The following is a 6921-nucleotide window of genomic DNA, read 5'->3' as shown; positions in this document are numbered from 1 at the left end:
CCTTCTGTTACAAGAAACGCAGGCCGTCGTCACCCGGGAAAAGGAAGGAAAGAAAGGGAAAACCTGTTAGGAAAGGTAATTACCTGATCCTCTTCTTCAACGGTGAACGGATTTCCTCGGGACAGAGTTGGCCCGTCAGTGTATGACGTCAGCACGATTCTGGGGACAATGACGGGCATGACATATAAAATTAAAATATTATATATAATATATATATATATTAATAAAATATATTTTTAAACCATATAGAATTTTTATATTATGAATAAATGTGGTGTGTGTGTGTGTGTGTGTGTGTGTGGGTATTTGTGTGTGGGATTTACCCAAAAAAAAAAAAAACCCCCAAAATGTATATAAATATATATATATATATATATATAATTATAATATTAATGATATATTTAAAAAAAACACCAAAATAATTATACACACACCACACATAAGTGTATAATAAAAAACATATAATTTGTGATAATAGTATTAATTATTTATATATAATATATAATTATATTATATATTATACATATAAAATAATATATATATATATATATATATTATATATATATATATTATATAATATTATATATATATCAAAAATTGATATTCAATAAAGTATGTTTTTATAATTATGAGTTTAAACGGATGCAAGGCAATAAATTCTAGGAATAATAACCCTATAACAGAGTAATAAAATAGGCAGAAATTTTTAAAAGTTCATGCCCAAATCGTAAACATAGCTTTGAAAAAAATTTGCAATGCCGGGTAAATTGTGTACGCCCAATTTGGAAATTTTTCACGTAAGGTTAAGAGTTATTTTCCTACTGAAAACACGAGCCTGCACTACTAATACTTTTCATGCTGAAGCTTAATCAACAGACGGCACAGCTTGCCCCAAAGTGCTTGAAAAATGACTTCGAATGCTCTTTCACCGGGGTAAATTTGCCTCTCCCTCCCCCCAAAAGTCGGCGGTTATAAAAAAACTAGAAAATCAAAAAAAACATAAAGCGCATTGCAAAGCCTGGTGCGAAGTCTAACACTGTGGTTTTGGATGGGCGTGGGAGGTCCTGCAGGCTTTCAAAGAGGGAAGATTTGTGACCTTAGGGTTTTTTTTTGTTTTTATGATGTCTTTAGCTGTTGGTGAAGTTTTCACTTTCATCATAATAAATTTGGGGGCGAAAACCCGACCTCTGTGCCCTTCCCTTTCTACTCACTGATTACATACTACACACCACACCACACACCACCTGTCTTCCCCACGAAAATATATATATAATATATATATATATATTAATATATTATATATTAATATAATATATATTAATATATATAGAAATAAAATTAAAATATTTTATATATTATATTAATATATATAATGTATATTATATAAATGTATATTATATATTTAAATATTTATATATATATATATAAAAAATATATAAAATATATTTTAATATATATATTTTGCTATATATACATATATATATATATTATATATATTATAGATATATATATATATAATATATATGTATATATATTATATAATATACTATATATATATCTATATATAATATATATATATAGTATAATATATATATATATATATATAATATAGGTATATATATATATCTATATATATATTGCATTATATATACATAATATATATATATTAATATATATATATATAATATCTATATATATATATATATATTAATATAATATATATATGTATGTATATATATATGTATGTACACACACACACACACGCACACACGTATATATATATACATATATATTATATATATACACACATATATTTATGTACATATAACACAATAAATATTTGAATAATGTCATTTTGGCTTCCATTATCTTTTTTAATTATATGTTATATTTGCTTTTACGACTTTATCCCTTGTTTTTACATTATGGTAATAATAACTTATTACCATTATCATTCTCGTTATCCTTGTTATTGTCAACGTCTCTGTCACTCTTTACTCAGCATCATCTTTAAATATATTTTTTTAACTGGAAGGAATAAAAAAATGCACTTTTGCTTTATATAATTTATTAACCAGCGCTTCAAAATTTAATGACATATAGCATCCGGCATTTCAAAAAAAGATTACAGGGATATATATTTAAGCGCGTATACCTTGGATGGTTTTAAAAGTTCATTTTAACAAACAAAGGTTGTAAGCTCGTGCTCTTTCTTCCCTCGAACTCTTAAGAATAAACACTACGGTGCTTTAAACAAACATTTCAATAAGTATCCAGTAAATATCACACATTCCAACCCTTAAAATGATGGTAATTTTACAAAATACAGCATCATACAATATAAATATTGTATGGTGAAAAAAGAGAGGGGAAAAATCGACAAAAACAATAATTTTCAGGTCAATATACACGATCAATAATGACCGCTTTAAACAAAAGCTTAAAAAGAAAAACACACCAAAATCACAAACATTTTCTATCAAAATACAAAATCAACGATGATCGCCCAAAAGCCAAAAAAGAAAAAAGAAAGAAAGAAAGAAAAGGCTTAAACTTGAAAAAAACAGCATTTTCAAGGGAACAGGCAACGTCACTTTCCAAAAGCATTTAAGCAGGGGGGAAGCTAGTCCCAAGGCGACCCTGTGCTGTTGGGGTCGCACTCGCATTTCAGACAGGAGCGGTCTTGGTCGGCAAACCATCGTGTCGGACAGTCAGCCGGGCACCCTTCTGGGCAGTCGGGGAAGGGCACGCTGGCAGCAGAGTCTATTGGAGAGAGACAAAGAGGGCGAAGTGGGGGGGGGGGGGGGTAGAAGAGAAGAGAGAGGAGGGACGGGCGGGAGAAAATAAAAAAAGAGAGAGGGAGATTCATTAGCAACATTACTGATGTCAACTGTATGCTGAATATGTTTCAAATCAAATACACACGTGTGTGACTATATTAATAAATTATTAGGAAAGACACACTGCTCGCTGCAGCGGAGTAATATAAGCTTATATAGAATAAATGAATATTATATAGATATATATATAATATATATATATATATATAATATATACGTATATACATATGCATATACATATATACACACACACACATACGTGTATGTGTATATATATACACACACATACATATATGTATATATATATATATATATATATATATATATATATATATATATATATTATATATGTATGTATACATATGTATACACACACACACACACACACACACACAAATATATATATATATATATATATATATATATATATATATAATATATATATATATAATATATATATATCATATCATATATAACATATATACACACATAATTGTGTATATTTGTATTTATATAAATATAAACATATACAACGTAAAAAAACAAATAAATATCTTACAAAAGAGGACGAGAGGCAAACTGCCACTAGTATAAAGCGGAGAGACATCGCTGACAGCTTTTGCTTTTTTCAGTTGAACGAAACACGAACTCGTTTCCTTGCTTCCGGCTTGGCTTTACCCTCTGATAGGAAATCGCCGACGTCTCCCCCTGCGAACGGTCGAGCGAGACTGAAAGCGGATCGTAGAAATCGCACCTAATAAGCGGAACTCTCACCTGGTCCACTAATGATGCCAATCAGTGATTTTTTTTCATTACATTTGGTGAGATAAATAACTGCGTATCTATTTTGAAGGATGTTTGAATGACATAATGAAAATATCATAAGAATTTCCTTTTTTAAAGAAACGTGGGAAGGCTCATGTATGTAAATAAGCATGAGGTCGAGTATACTAACCATTTTTTTTCTCATCAAAAAACATGTCAGAAATATTTCCTAGTTTAACACTCTCTCTAATTCCATCCCAAATTTAGCAAACAAAGGCTTTATATTGAGAGTCCCCCCCCCCTCTCTTTACATAATGACTGACTCCCTCGAAATGACGTGTGATAAATATTTAGTTATATATGTTTTGTACATAATAAAGAGAATAATTGCTTTTTGGTCATATGTTTTTTTCATCAAATCTAGAATGTTTATGGGCCACCCGAGTGACCCAAGGCAAATGGCTAATCTACTGCGCACTTACTTCCATAGCCACACCACACACACACACCACACACACACACACACACACACACACAAACACACACACATATATATGTTCATATATGTGTATACATATATATATATATATATATATATATATATAATATATATATATATATATATATATATATATATATATATATATATATATATATATATATATATTGTTACGCCGAGCGCCTCGTCTCTCTGCCACCAACGCAAGGCAGGCTAGGCAGACGGCGTGTTATATACAGGGTCGTGAACACTGAACAGCTCCAAGAGGCACCGAGCACCACAGCGTCCCAGAACACCACGAGGGGAAACGCCAAGTGGCGAGGCAGGGCACGAAATAAACACAAAATGATAGTCTTTCCTTTATTTACACTAGTTATTTACCCGTACACTTTTCTATAGGCACAATACAGGGGGGAAACCAGCATGTCACACTGCACGATACAGCTTATAAACAGGGCAACACAACGTTTATCAGGTCACAAGGGCACACACGAGGTCTTCACAGGAGCAGCACCCAACTCCGTCTCTCGGCTTGTTTCCTCCGCTCCTCCGCTCACAGCCAGCTACGTCATGTTTGCCCAGGTCCCTTCATGTTAACACATGTTTCCCACAGAGACAAAGACCCACTGGCGTAGCACTATCCCCCCCCCCTATCAAGCAGATAGGGGGGGGGGGATCTAAACCTGAAACAAACTACATAAAATTTAAATAAAATCAGTTCTCAGAAACACAAAACTCTTTAATACCACCGGGCCCCTTTCTTCCTTCTCAAAGGGGGTTCCTTTTCCTGGGGGAAGGTGGGGCCCCGGAAAATTTTGGGCGGGGCACCCAAGGGGAACCCCTTCCCGGACCCTAAAAGGTTCCCCAAGGTCGGCACCCCCCTTTCCCGGGGCCAAAAGGCCCCCCCAAAAATTCGTCACGTCGGCCAATCCCGGGCCCCCGCTACGGGGGGCCCCCAACGAAATCCTTTCCCATGGCCCCGAGTGCCCCCCCCCTGGAACCCACAGCCGGTGGGGCCCTGGGAAGTGGGCAACCCCCCCAAAACCAAACCCAATTTTCTTGCCCCTGGACTTCGGGGGATTTCCCACAAGGGGCCCCTCCACGGGCATTTGTTTTTGGGGGGAATGTGGGTACCAAAAACTTAACAAACCCCACCCTGTCCCGGGCCTCCGCCCTCCGCCACAGCCAGCGGCGGTTTTAAAAGGGGCCGGGGCCCTTAAAACACGTTTCCCGGAAAAAAGGGGCCCCAACGAGAATATAGGATTGTGGGGGAAGGGTTGAGGGATAAGGTAACTTATTTAAGAATTGGTAAAGCAAGGGGGGGGGGGGGGGGGGGGGGGAAAATTTAGGAATAAGTTGAAGGTCGGAAATTATTGGTAGGTATAACCAGAAAAGTTGTTGTAAAGTTTTTGGAAAATTAAAGGAGGAGGGAAGGGGTTGTTGAAGAAATAGAGTTAATGGTTTTAAAAGGCTGGCACACAACCCCTTAAAAAACCCACAGTTTTTGGTTTGGGATGATAGGGGAAATATGGGGAAAATTAGGGTTTTTTTAAAATGTATGCGGGGAGGGGGTTAGGGGGGTTGGGGGATGATTGTTTTGGTTGGGAAATTTTAAAAATTAATGGGTTAAAAGGGAAACATGGAAAAGGGTTTTAAAGGAGAGAAAAAAATGTTTGGTTTGTTCTTAAGGTTTGTTAAAAAGAAAGGGGTTCATATTTCCAGGTTTATGTTAAAAATTAAGAAAAAAAAATTAAATTTTATATTATAATGATATTATAATATATGATTTAAAATAATATATATATTATTATTTTTTCATTTATATTTAAAATAAAAAACCAATTAATATAAGATAAAATAATATATAGAGGGAATATTAAAATAATAAGATTTTATAAAGAAAAATATAATATATTTTGGGGAATTTTATTTTTTATTTTAATAGAAAAATATATATATTTTGGGGGTATTATTTTATATAAAGTTTATTTATATATAATATATATATATATATTTAAATAATATATATTAAAATTTTATAATTAATATATAGATATATTTTATTATATATAATAAAATGAAAACACACACAAACATAAACAAAAAATTAAAAAATATATATATATAAAAATATTTTATAAAATATAAAAAAATATATAATAAAATAAAAATATATATATATATATGAGTATGTATATAGGGTGTGTGTTTTTGTTGCATATATTAAATTTTATATATATAAATATATATTATATAAAAATTAATTTTAATATATAATATAATATATAATATAAAATAATTATAAATAGATAAAAAAATAATATATATATGTGTGTTAAAAAAATAATAAAATATATATATATTATATATATAATAAAATTATATAATATATATATAATATATATGTTATATATATATATATATAAAATAAAATATAATATATATATAAATATTTTAAATATAATAGAATATATAAAAAATTTTAATAAATATTTTAATACAAAAATTTTATATATATTGCTCCCCAGTGGGTCTTTGTCTCTGGCGAAACATGTGTTAACATGAAGGGACCTGGGCAAATATGACGCAGCTGGCTGTGAGCGGGGGGGAGCGGGGGAAACAAAGCGAGAGAGGATTTGGGGTGCTGCCCTGTGAAAAACCTCGTGTGTCCCCTTTGACCTGACTTGGGTAAGCGGCCGTCAAACCAAAAAAATTTGCAGGTGGAGGGCTCAATAGGGGGGAAAAGCCATGCCGCCTGACAGTGGACACGGGGGCCCTGAGAAGCCCTTTAGTGGGGCCCTGATATGTTGGCCACTA

General features: G+C 32.6%; 1 long non-coding RNA gene across 1 annotated transcript; it reads right to left on the bottom strand.

Annotated features, from left to right (window-relative positions):
* Window positions 1-2051: 2051 nt before the first annotated feature.
* Window positions 2052-3524, bottom strand: LOC119569724. The gene is made up of 2 exons (XR_005228314.1): window positions 3400-3524; window positions 2052-2763 (listed from the first exon to the last, which is right to left on the bottom strand). It is a non-coding gene; the product is annotated as an uncharacterized LOC119569724 (long non-coding RNA).
* Between the last annotated feature and the right edge of the window lie 3397 nt (window positions 3525-6921).

Source organism: Penaeus monodon, unplaced genomic scaffold (genome assembly GCF_015228065.2).
Source record: "Penaeus monodon isolate SGIC_2016 unplaced genomic scaffold, NSTDA_Pmon_1 PmonScaffold_1828, whole genome shotgun sequence".
Lineage (NCBI taxonomy): Eukaryota > Metazoa > Arthropoda > Malacostraca > Decapoda > Penaeidae > Penaeus > Penaeus monodon.
The sequence above is the reverse complement of the archived record's forward strand: the minus strand, read 5'-3'. Positions and strand labels throughout refer to the sequence as shown.